At 37.8% G+C, this 11,855-nt stretch overlaps 1 pseudogene; it reads left to right on the top strand.

Moving 5' to 3' along the window:
* The first annotated feature begins 9,528 nt into the window (after positions 1 to 9,528).
* On the top strand, positions 9,529 to 10,231 carry LOC149172723 (uncharacterized; annotated as a pseudogene).
* The last annotated feature ends 1,624 nt before the right edge of the window (positions 10,232 to 11,855 follow it).

The raw sequence follows: 11,855 nt of genomic DNA, 5'->3' as shown, positions 1-11,855 counted from the left end.
GACACTAGATTTGGCGAATGCTAGGGAAAAACCCCAATGTGGGGAAAAACCTTTGATCAAATCTTCTTATTATTATTCAATAGTTCAACAGAGAGAGAGAGAGAGAGTACAATAATCAAATTCACCTGCCCAATACACAGTCAAATCAACCCTGTAAAATTCTACAGTCAACTGCAACCAATTTCACGCTAACCAAAAAGTCAACGCTGGTCAAAACAACAACAAAGCTTCACCAAAGCAGCTCGGTCTTCCTTGGTCAAACACGACCTAAAGAGGAGGTCAAGTGCAACCCAAAACATCTTGGTCAAACCCAGTCAAAGGAGAGAGAAAATTTGTTGTGATTTTCTGCGGTCAAAACATAAGTCAACCTGAAGTCAACATTGGTCAAACAACTCCAAACACCTATATTTTTGTGCCCATAAATGCGGCCTCAAGAGAGCGAAATTCTGCCCTAAAAAACATAGTCAAATTTGGTTAATGAAGCCTTGGTCAACGCTGTCCTGAAACTCTGAAATTCGGCCTACAATCTGACTCAAAAATTCGTCCTTCATCCACACATGAGAGAGAGAGAGAGAGAGAGAGAGAGAGAGAGAGAGAGAGAGAGAATCACCAAGCTGTACGAACCAATATATTTTGGAGAGAGAAGAAATGATGATTGAGTGATGTCCAAATGAGGAGAGAGGTCACTCCTATGTATACAATTCATTCAGGGTGAAAGGACACATCTATTGAGCTTCTTGAGCCTACATTACACTGAAGCCGACCTTAACAATTTGTGCATGAGAGAGAATAAATTCAAAATTCCACTTCTGCTTGTCCGAATGAGATGATCTTTATATCAAATTTGGACCTCTCGAAAAGATGAACCTAATGCAATAATCATCTTCATCATATGAGTTGTCCCAAGGTGGAATTTGGCCCTAGTTTCCAATTTTAACACTCCCTCTCAACTAGGGAGAATTCCACCTGCCAATCCATCAGTTATCATCATGCCATCCTGTCATCATGTACTATCTCTATTATCACTGCTTTGCTGTGTTGAACCATGAAGTAATAACGAATAAGAAGTGAAGTGAGTCACAAGACCTTACCACTCTCCGCTGACACAAGTTAGTCCTTGATACCAGATCAAATTGTTGAACACCATGCATCCTAGTCATAGGGAGTACGAAAGTACACGATGCGTCCATTAAGCAATGCTATGGTCCCTAACCACTTTTCCCAACTCATTGGCCAGATGAGAGGTACTTCCCATGAGTCCCAGACTCCATGTGTAGGATGTATGTTGTGACATCGATAGGAGAAGGTGAACCACTCATCTTGCTCATATGCCAATCACAGGGGAAGGCGAACCACTCACCCTACACACATGTCAACCATCATGGGCTATCACAGGGGGAGGTGAACCAATCACCCTATACTTGACACACCCCTAGGGGAATGTGAACCACTCACCTATGGTCGCTCATAGGTCCAAGAAGTACCCCAAACCCTCAAGAGCTCCCAGAGCTCAGTGTCCAACTCATGCGAGACCCTCATAGGAGGGTCTTTCCATGACTCCAAGTTTCTCTTGGAAGGTTAAGAATTTGACCTTCCCCAAGGGCTTTGTAAGAATATCTGCGATATGTTCATTCGTCCTGATATGTTGGAGCCTTATTGCTCCCTGTTGTACCATATCATAGATAAGGTGGTACCTGATATCTTGGCACGGTCGTGGAGCACGAGATTCTCTAAAACGTGAATTCCACTCTAGTTGTCACAAAATATCACAGTGGCATCCAACACATGCTCAAATAGCTCACTAAAGAGCTTCCTCAACCAAACAACTTCACAACAAGCCATACTTGTAGCAATGTATTCGGCCTCAACAGTGCTTAAAGCATCCGATTTTTGCTTCTTGCTCATCCAAGATATTGAGTCAGACCCAAAAGAGAAGCAACACCCATACATGCTCTTACAATCCACCACAATTCCAGCCTAGTCAACATCTGAATATCCATGTAGCCTCAAATTTCCGATAGTGTATCTCAATCCATAGTGGATTGTGCCCCAAAGATATCTCAAGAGATTCTTAGCAGCAATCCAATGAATGTGATGAGGCTCGACCATAAATTGACTCAACATGTTCACAATGAAGAATATGTCAAGACGGGGTTTTACCAAGAACATGAGGTCCCCTACAAGTTGACGATACTCGGAAGGGTTCGCTAATCCAGGCCCAGCAACACTTCCACATAGCTTCTTGAAGTTGAGTTCCATCGGAGTAGACACGGACTTGCAATCCACCATCCCACATCTCTAAAGCAACTTCACAATGTATTTTCCTTAAGAAAGGAAAATCTCACCTGGATTTTGCCAGACCTATAGCCCTAGGAAATAGTGCATCAGTCCTAGGCCCTTCATCTTGAATTCGGAAGCTAACTCCCTTTTGCATTGATGAATGAGAGGGTCATCACTTGTCAAAAAGAGATGATCCACATAAAGGATCAGAATGAGAGGCTTATCCTTTTCAACCTTGAAGTATAGGTTCGGGTCAGCTTCACTCGTAAATCCCAGCTTCATAAATAACTATCTATCCTCTCATACCAAGCCATGGGGGCTTGTCTCAACCCATAGAGGGATTCTTCAACCTGCATACATGCGTCTTACGATATTGAACTTCGAACCCCTCAGGTTGTTCTACATAGACTTCCTCCTTAAGTGAGCCATGGAAGACAACAGTTTTGACATCCATTTGGTGTAGGCAACATGCTTGTGAGGCAACAAGGCCTATGATCGAACAGATGGTGGTATATTGGGAAATCATGCAAATATCTCATCATAGGCTACTCCTTCCTTTTGAGAGAAGCTTCGAGCAACAAATCTCGCCTTGAACTTTTCATCATTCCCATTAGCTCCATGTTTGATTTTGTAAAACCAATTTAAAGTGACCATTGACTTGTCCGTGGGTCTAGGAACGACATCCCAGACATCATTCTTCATGATCGACTCATATTACTCGTTCATCCCATCCTTTCAGCCATGGTGTTTCACAATTTCTTTGAATGTACATGGCTTAGATTGTACAATGGTATTCATGGCAGCTAAGCACCCTTGGTACCTTTTTGTCTTCTTGCTTTCACGAAATGTTCCTCTTGGTGCAACATGTCTCTCGACATCTTCAAGAGTATCTTTGAGCCACAAAGGTCTTTCTATTGAAGTAGAGGGCTCACTAGGAGGTGGATCAATGGGATCCATCGGACCTTCAACATCGGGCATCGAAACATTCGTCAGAGATTAATTCTGATTTCCGACATCATCTTCATTATCCTTCCTAAGGATAGGAGGATTGTTGGGACTCAGAAATGTCATATTTTCATCCACCTTTTTCTTCACTATTCCTTACATTTCATCATCCCATTAACCTTTTATCATATCATTTTCATACATACATTTGGGTTTCACCTTCTTATTTTCCATTTTATTCATTTTTGTATTACAAGTGAATTTATGATTAAATATTAGAAAATATACATATTTTTATATATATCTCAAGAATATGTGAGTTTTGTGATGTGTAGGAAATATGTGAAGAATTAATATCTCCTCCACCATATTAAGGAGATAATTATGCAAGCCTATTCCTAAGGAGAAAATCATGGAGGATTTGGTTGGCATATCTTATCCAATTCCTAAGGAGAAAATCATGGAGGATTTGGTTGGCATATCTTATCCAAGATATGTGAGAGACTTATGGAGGATTCAAAGGGATCATATTTTGTAATAATGGGAAAGTAGTTAAAAATGCTTGAGAGATTTGTGGGATCATATCTTGTAATAATGGGAAATTAGTTGAGAGTGCTTGAGAGAATATTGGATATGTAATTATGAGATGGTTATCTTCCTCATGTATATAAGAGAGTGCTCTCTCTTCATTTTGATAATAATGAATAATGAATAATGGAAAGGAATTCTTAGTTTTTCATTTTTATTATGCTTTCATGATTTGTAACTTGATTATTGTAATATAAGATATTTTTATTGTTGTGAGTTCACATATGTTGTTTGTCATTCAATTCTTCACATGTTGTATTGCTTTTCCTTTATGCAATTTCCTGCTTTCCTAGTTAGTGTTTCAATGCTTTTCTAGATTAATTTGATTTCAGTAATTTAGATTAGATTAGATTAGTTCCACTTCAGTGCTGCATATATAGTGCATGTGTCTCGTAAGTCTACGGACCTCAGATTGACAAATTAAATAGTTGGACAAGTACTACAACAGAATTAAACGAACATAGTTTCACCCAACATTTTGGCGCCGTTGCTGTTGCCGTGGCCAATCTAGGGTGCTAGATTAGACTAGATTTAATATCAACCAAGGTAGGTAAACTTAGAGGCACGTGTCTAAAGTCTATAGACCTAAAAGGATCTCATCTACCTAACTAAGTGTTTACTGTGACAGGCTACAACACTCCTTTACAGGAGATTGAAATATGTTTCCTCTCACACTTTAGCACTCAGATCATCTAGTTTAATTAACTGTTCTAAAGAAACAACGTGTTACTAGTTTGAGTTTTCAACCCTCTTACAAGGATATCATTCACAAAAGCTCTTTCCAGCTAACACACTAAGCATTCATGAAAACCAAAAACTCTTTTAAGCACATTAAAACTCAGATGCATGAAAACAGAGTCCACAGAGATACTTCGAAATTCAATGGTCGATCAAATCTTTTACAAGATATTGTTCAATAATCTAGCAATCGAATTCTCAAACTATCACCATGAATAATACTTGCAAGAACTTCTAATCGAATCAATAAACTCACAGGCAAGAAAATAACATTAAACGCTATTCAACACTATTCAGATTCGAAAACGCTATGGAAATGAAAATAAAAGTATACCAATCTCCACGTAGGGCCCGTCCACGCTTCAATGGCACACTTAGGAAACTTCAAGTGATGAAAACGTTAACGCATAAGCACTATAATGGTAAAACGATACCTGTAATTAAGTTATGGAAACAATACACAAGAACAACAACGTTCTGGACAATACAATGCGCAGTGTTTTTATCTGCTTGTCTCCTATCCTCGTTCACTAACTTTCCCTTCTAGTCTATAATCGGATGTACATACATTATTATGCAGATGTTTCTGCTTTTACAAGAAAGGTGATTTTTGTCTTTTCTAATCTTAACTGATTTCCAAAGCAAAACGAAATCAGTTTTAGGCAACTCTGGCTTTTTGCTGCTTTTGTGACCAAAAAGGCTGGGTTTGACCAGCATTGACCATATATCCAGGAACTTTAGATTCGCTGTTGAATGGATCTTTCACCATGTATGTACATTTGAGATCATGTTCCTATCCTTTGTTTTGATTTTCCTGCCATGCCATGTGTCACATCATAAACCATTTACAGGGAGTCATGACATCCTATAATTTTGTTGAAAATTTCTAATTTTTAACATAAAAATTCACAAACTAAATTTAATGTAAAATAACAACTATAATGCTTTGATTAATCAATTTTAATGGACTATGAGGAGTTTATGGGAGAAAAAGATAGAAAAATGATGGATTTCTAGAAGAAAAGGATGGCAATGAAATGGTACCAACATCTAAAGGGAGAACTATATTCACTACATATTCACTTCCATGATTCCATTTCTTCACCACTATCACTCCATTTACCATTCACCAACATTTATTTTCCAATGATACTTTGCTTCATACGCAATATTGGCATGCTTCATTAATATTACAAAAGGGCTTTCTTATGCACATTATGATTTCCAGTGAGTGTTTACATTATTATTGAAGAAAAGAGAACAGAAAACGAAATGAATGTTGTTAACACAAGAACCAACATTCTTTGTATTCATGGTTGTCACACAAGAACCAACCATAAGAAAATGTAAGTTGTTACTCATGTCTTTCACATATCCTGGAAACATTTATTATTAAAAGACATCATAATGTAAAGCCAAAGTTCAAGATGCCAAATGTTCTTAAAGAGACCCATGCATGGTTGCATGAGGACATGCAACAAGTTCAGTTGGGGAGGATGTTGGGACTCAGAAATGTCATATTTTCATCCACCTTTTTCTTCACTATTCCTTACATTTCATCATCCCATTAACCTTTTATCATATCATTTCATACATACATTTGGGTTTCACCTTCTTATTTTCCATTTTATTCATTTTTGTATTACAAATGAATTTATGATTAAATATTAGAAAATATACATATTTTTATATATATCTCAAGAATATGTGAGTTTTGTGATGTGTAGGAAATATGTGAAGAATTAATATCTCCTCCACCATATTAAGGAGATAATGATGCAAGCCTATTCCTAAGGAGAAAATCATGGAGGACTTGGTTGGCATATCTTATCCAATTCCTAAGAAGAAAATCATGGAGGATTTGGTTGGCATATCTTATCCAAGATATGTGAGAGATTTATGGAGGATTCAAAGGGATCATATTTTGTAATAATGGGAAAGTAGTTAAAAATGCTTGAGAGATTTGTGGGATCATATCTTGTAATAATGGGAAATTAGTTGAGAGTGCTTGAGAGAATATTGGATATGTAATCATGAGATGGTTATCTTCCTCATGTATATAAGAAAGTGCTCTGTCTTCATTTTGATAATAATGAATAATGAATAATGGAAAGGAATTCTTAGTTTTTCATTTTTATTATGCTTTCATGATTTGTAACTTGATTCTTGTAATATAAGATATTTTTATTGTTGTGAGCTCACATATGTTGTTTTTCATTCAATTATTCACATGTATTGCTTTTCCTTTATGCAATTTCCTGCTTTCCTAGTTAGTGTTTCAATGCTTTTCTAGATTAATTTGATTTCAGTAATTTAGATTAGATTAGATCAGTTCCACTTCAGTCTCGCATATATAGTGCATGTTTCTCGTAAGTCTACGAACCTTGGATTGACAAATTAAATAGTTGGGCAAGTACTACAACAGAATTAAACGAACATAGTTTCACCCAACATTTTGGCGCCGTTGCCGGGGAGGCACGATGGATTGAAGTTTAGTTTGATTTTTCATGCAAGTGTGTTTAGACATGTTCCTAACTTCGAGGTGTTAAGGCGGTAAGACGTGGGGAACAGCCTACGCATCGCATTCGAGATACCGTAACGGGCTCGACCTCTTATGGATCAGGGCATGTAGGGTGTGTTTACATTTATGCAAGTGTGTTTGATTTTCACAACTGTGAAGAGTGTTTGATGAATTCATGGTTCATGGTTGTAATTGAAGCATTCGATTACTCAATTAATGAGCAGTCCTTGTAAGAGGGTTTAATTGAGTATTGAATTCAAGATTATTTCTGTGGTCCTTTTGTTTTTAATTCAATTTTTAGTGTGCTGATTTTTTTTGTTTTTTTCAACATGATTTAACAATGAGTTTCAGCTTGGAACTACTCACTCAGATCCTAGCAGAAGTCGGGATCTCTTCTTCCTTGGAAGAGGAGATCTTGACAAGAATTAAAGGTTCAACTACTCCCCAAGAAATAAATGAAGATTCAACATCTGAAGAATCCTGTGTATCTGATGGCGAACAATCATTTGAATAGGAGTTCGAGGAAGAAGAGCAGCAGATCGGAGAAGAAGAACAAGAGTTACAACATGATCTCAGTGAGAGAAACTGTGCTTATCAAAGCTTTATCGAACAATGGTTCCAGGTAAGTACTAGATTAGATTCATCTTTTTATTTTTATTTAGTTGATTTACAGATACAGCCACTAGACTCATTCACTTTTGAATATTTTCATTTTTCATTTGAAAACTTGCTACTGAATCTATTGTTGTCACTGCTACGTGAATGGCTTCATTGGAAGTTTACCTACACGTAACTAATTTGTAAATTCTAATTAGTATAGAGTAGCTAGGCTTTCATTTTCAGCGTTTGCTTTCATTTTCAGTTTTGCTTTTACCTAGAATAAGTATGCTCTCCTCCTGTGTCTTTGTACGATCTCGAGGATCAAAAAATAGGGATGATTTAGACTAATTTCAAGAATAAATTCATGTTTTGCAATATGCTTCATCACCAACATCTTTCGATATGCAAATTATTATGTCCATTTGTTAAAAAAAATTAAGAGAAAGTTTACTTTCTTTCTCAACTTTAGTTTTTCATTGATTAAAAAAAAATAAAATTAATTTTAACAACTAACCATTTTTGTTTTTAAAGATAGGATTACCATTTTTGTTTTTCAAAGATAGGATTAATTCCATTTTTTGACTTAAGAACAAAAAAAAGAAAAAAAACCAACCAACGCACTCATAAAAACATAAACATAAAACATAAACCAAAAAAAAAAAAAATCTATTAAACGCATCGCCGAAAAAAAAAACTAAATTTGGCCGATCAGGCACAAAATTTCTCTGAGCCGAGCTCCGATCGTTGTCCACTGCATTGCCTTCAAGCCAAAACAAGTAGTCGGGCATATTATTCATCCCAGGTCCACCCTGCGGGACAGTCTCGGATCTACTAACCGGTCCCCCATTCAGGGCATCCACGAACCAATTCTCTCGCTTCGTTTCCTCCCTTAGAGACCCCATGCTGCTCTGCGACGAAGCTACATCGGGCTTATTAGCAAACACAAAGAGCCTCAGCCTCGAAAACCTGTAACCCATTTTCTGCAATCTATCATACTCCGCCATCATGTTCTCCATATCTTCATCATTGGTAACAGAAACCAGAGTATCCAGATCCTCATTGGGCAACTGATACTTGAACGAAACATTGCTTCCCCAAATATTGGAAAGCTTGCCAATCATGTTCGAGAATCTGATGTTGCGATCCACAGCTAGAATCCGGGTATCTCCACCCACATATGAAAGCCGATTGTCATGGGGGCGGCGAAGGATTTTTCCGCTATAATTGCAAATCAATCGGACCCGGGCACCACCGGTCGAATCGGCGACGACCCATAGGTTTCGGAATTGATGGCGCACGTCTTCTTTTCCGTTTTTTTTAACCAATGAATGCACATTGCTTGTTCACGAGAACAGAGGCTTTGTTGTTTTTTTTTACACCATTGAAGAGAGTGTCAAGCATTCTCTGAGGCCGTTTTGCGATCAATGCCGATGCACTGGTAAGGCTCGAATTCTATTCTCACTGATTGTTTGATTTTTCAATTGGGTTTCTGTTCCTAGTCTTTTGTATCAGTTTATGAATGCGGGCGTGCTAGAGTCGCAGTGGACTCAAGTGTACTGGATTATATGCAAGACTAAAGACCAAATTCCCTTGAATTGAGATTGGGTGACCTCAGATGTTCAATTAATTTCACCACGACCTCAATCTAACTTCTAATCAAGCTTGTAGAAAAGCAAGGGTCCCTAAACAACTTAAACGTAAATTGCATGCAAATGGAATAAGAGCTCAGAGAGCCTGGCTACCCTGTCTCCATCTCATCAGGATTCATGTCCATTCTCCTTATGTGAATTGGTGAATCGTATTGTGAATTTGTGCATTAGGGTCTCTGCCGTTAGTGCTTTCACTGTGCCAACGCCATGCCTCCATTATCATTGACAACCATGCCTCTTGGATCCACAACCCCTGATTTTGACCTGCCGGAACGTCTCACTAGCACGGTTTGGAAGTTGTTTGACTTTGAAGGACATCCCGCACTGCTGGTGACGTTCTTTTGCAATCATTGCCCATTTGTTGTGCATTATCAAGCTTGCAAATGATTACATACCAAGGGGGCTTGCAATTGCATCAATCTCTTCTCATTCTGCTGTCACACACCCCCAGGATGGTCCAGATTTCATGGCTGAAGACACTAGGACGTTTGAGTATACGTTCCCATATCTTTATGATGAGACACAAGAAGTTGCATGGGCTTATGGAGCTGTTTGCACTCTTGAATTTTACCTGTTCAAGAAGAATGGAAATCAGCTATTTGAGCTTGCTTATCATGGACAATTCGACGATTCCCAACCAAATAACAACAAACCTGTTACAGGAAGTGACTTCAGGCAAGCTTTGAATTGTGTCCTGAGTGACCAACCAATAAATTTTGCACCAAAGCCAAATGATGGATGCAGCATTAAGTGGCACCCGAGTGAACACGTGTAACGTTGTCTTCCTCATGACTTCGGTTAATAACTATTCTCAACCAAAATTGTCTCTGGTTTCAGACTTATATATGATGCTGTTAGTAGTATTGGTTGGTTTTGTTGAACTTTGCACTATCTTATTTCAATCACCATGAAAGTGCGATTTTTGTTGTTATATATATATATATATATATATATATATATATTTTAATAATAATAATAATAAACAAAAAAAATAAATAAAAATAAATAAATAAATAAAAATAAAAAATAAAATTTTTTTGCCCTCATTCATAACACCAACTACTTCCCCAAAAAGATACAAAAGCCTTTTCAAATGTTTTAAATCAATTTTCCTGCAAACCAATAAAAACATTTTGAAAAAGTATTGCACAATCAATGAGTACATTGCATGGGGACATGCAATATTTCTAGTTGGGGGGAAATAAAAGTATGTTGGATTTTTTTGTGAATTTGTGGGCAAAAGTTAGGATGCATATACTAACAAGTGAAATGAGATTGGTGTTATGTGTAGGACAACGAGAAGCTTATGCAGAAAGCTCAACATTACGATGCGACACCTTTTTCATCCACAATTAGAGTTATTTCGGAAAATAATTAAAAAATGGACATTTTATAAATTCTTGAAAATGAGCTAATTTGTTTTTGAGTCACTTCATACAGGAATGATCGATGGAGATGGCACACAAAGGTGACAATTTTTATGCAGGAATGGTGCTAAGAGTTGAAGACAATCTAATGCAAAAGTGATTTTTCGAAATCACAATGAAACATGCATCATTGGACGCTTGAAGGAACTAATTCTTCACTGCACATATCATGACATTTTCCACTACACAAAAATCCTTTTGCGTCATGACTACTCACCATCCTTGTGTTGCAGCCCATCTTCCATTTCCTTATCTTTCACGACTTCATGCACGCCTATTTTTCTGAATCGCATACATCCCTTTATCCTTTCCAGTTTATTTTTGCCTTCTAGTTTTCCTTCTGAATAAAACTCATTCCCTTTCCATGATTACATTGCCTTGATTTCCTAGCCATGCTGATCCACACTGCTTGTCCGTGGGTTCTTTCCATTTATAGTCCTACCAAATCTTTTTGTACAAACTCGCATTGACTGATGTGGGATTCCTTAAGGCCCACCTTTCAACAAGTCTTGCCCCATCGACATCAGCACCTTATCTGGGAAATAGACTAGAGTTCCTTTTGAGTACCTAGAGGCTTGCATGCCTTAATGGCAAGTTCTCTCGCTGGCGATCATGGGAATACATCAATGTCCCTTGATCTTCAGATCTTGCAAGTGGCTCGACCTCGACACATCCATTCGCACTTCGCAAGATGTACTTCGGTACCTTGGCACTCATTGACATCAATGGTGAGTTGCCTCGCATTGGTTAACGGCATACATCAATGGCCGGTAATCCAATGATTTCTATTCATGCTCGACATCGACACATTCATTCGCATGTTTAGAATTGTACCATCGGGTTTGTAGTGGGTGAAGACTATACACTTTTTCACGACTCCCTCAGCAGTTACAACAGCATGCATTCTGATCTATGAGAGTACCACAGTTCCACTTTCAGCGTTTATCTTTTCCATGATTCAGCATCAGCAGTTCAAATTCCTTCATTTCCCAGGATCCAGTTACAACAACATCAGTCACATTTCCCTGATCCAGCAGCAGTAGTAGTTACATTCCTATTGCATAATTCATCATTCTTGGGTAAGTAGAGGTATGTTGTTTTCTAATC

This window comes from Pinus tabuliformis, chromosome 4_2 (genome assembly GCF_031772625.1).
Source record: "Pinus tabuliformis cultivar Carrire ecotype Pingquan chromosome 4_2, CPIR1, whole genome shotgun sequence".
Lineage (NCBI taxonomy): Eukaryota > Viridiplantae > Streptophyta > Pinopsida > Pinales > Pinaceae > Pinus > Pinus tabuliformis.
Note: the sequence above shows the minus strand (reverse complement) of the source record. Positions and strands in the feature narration are given on the sequence as shown.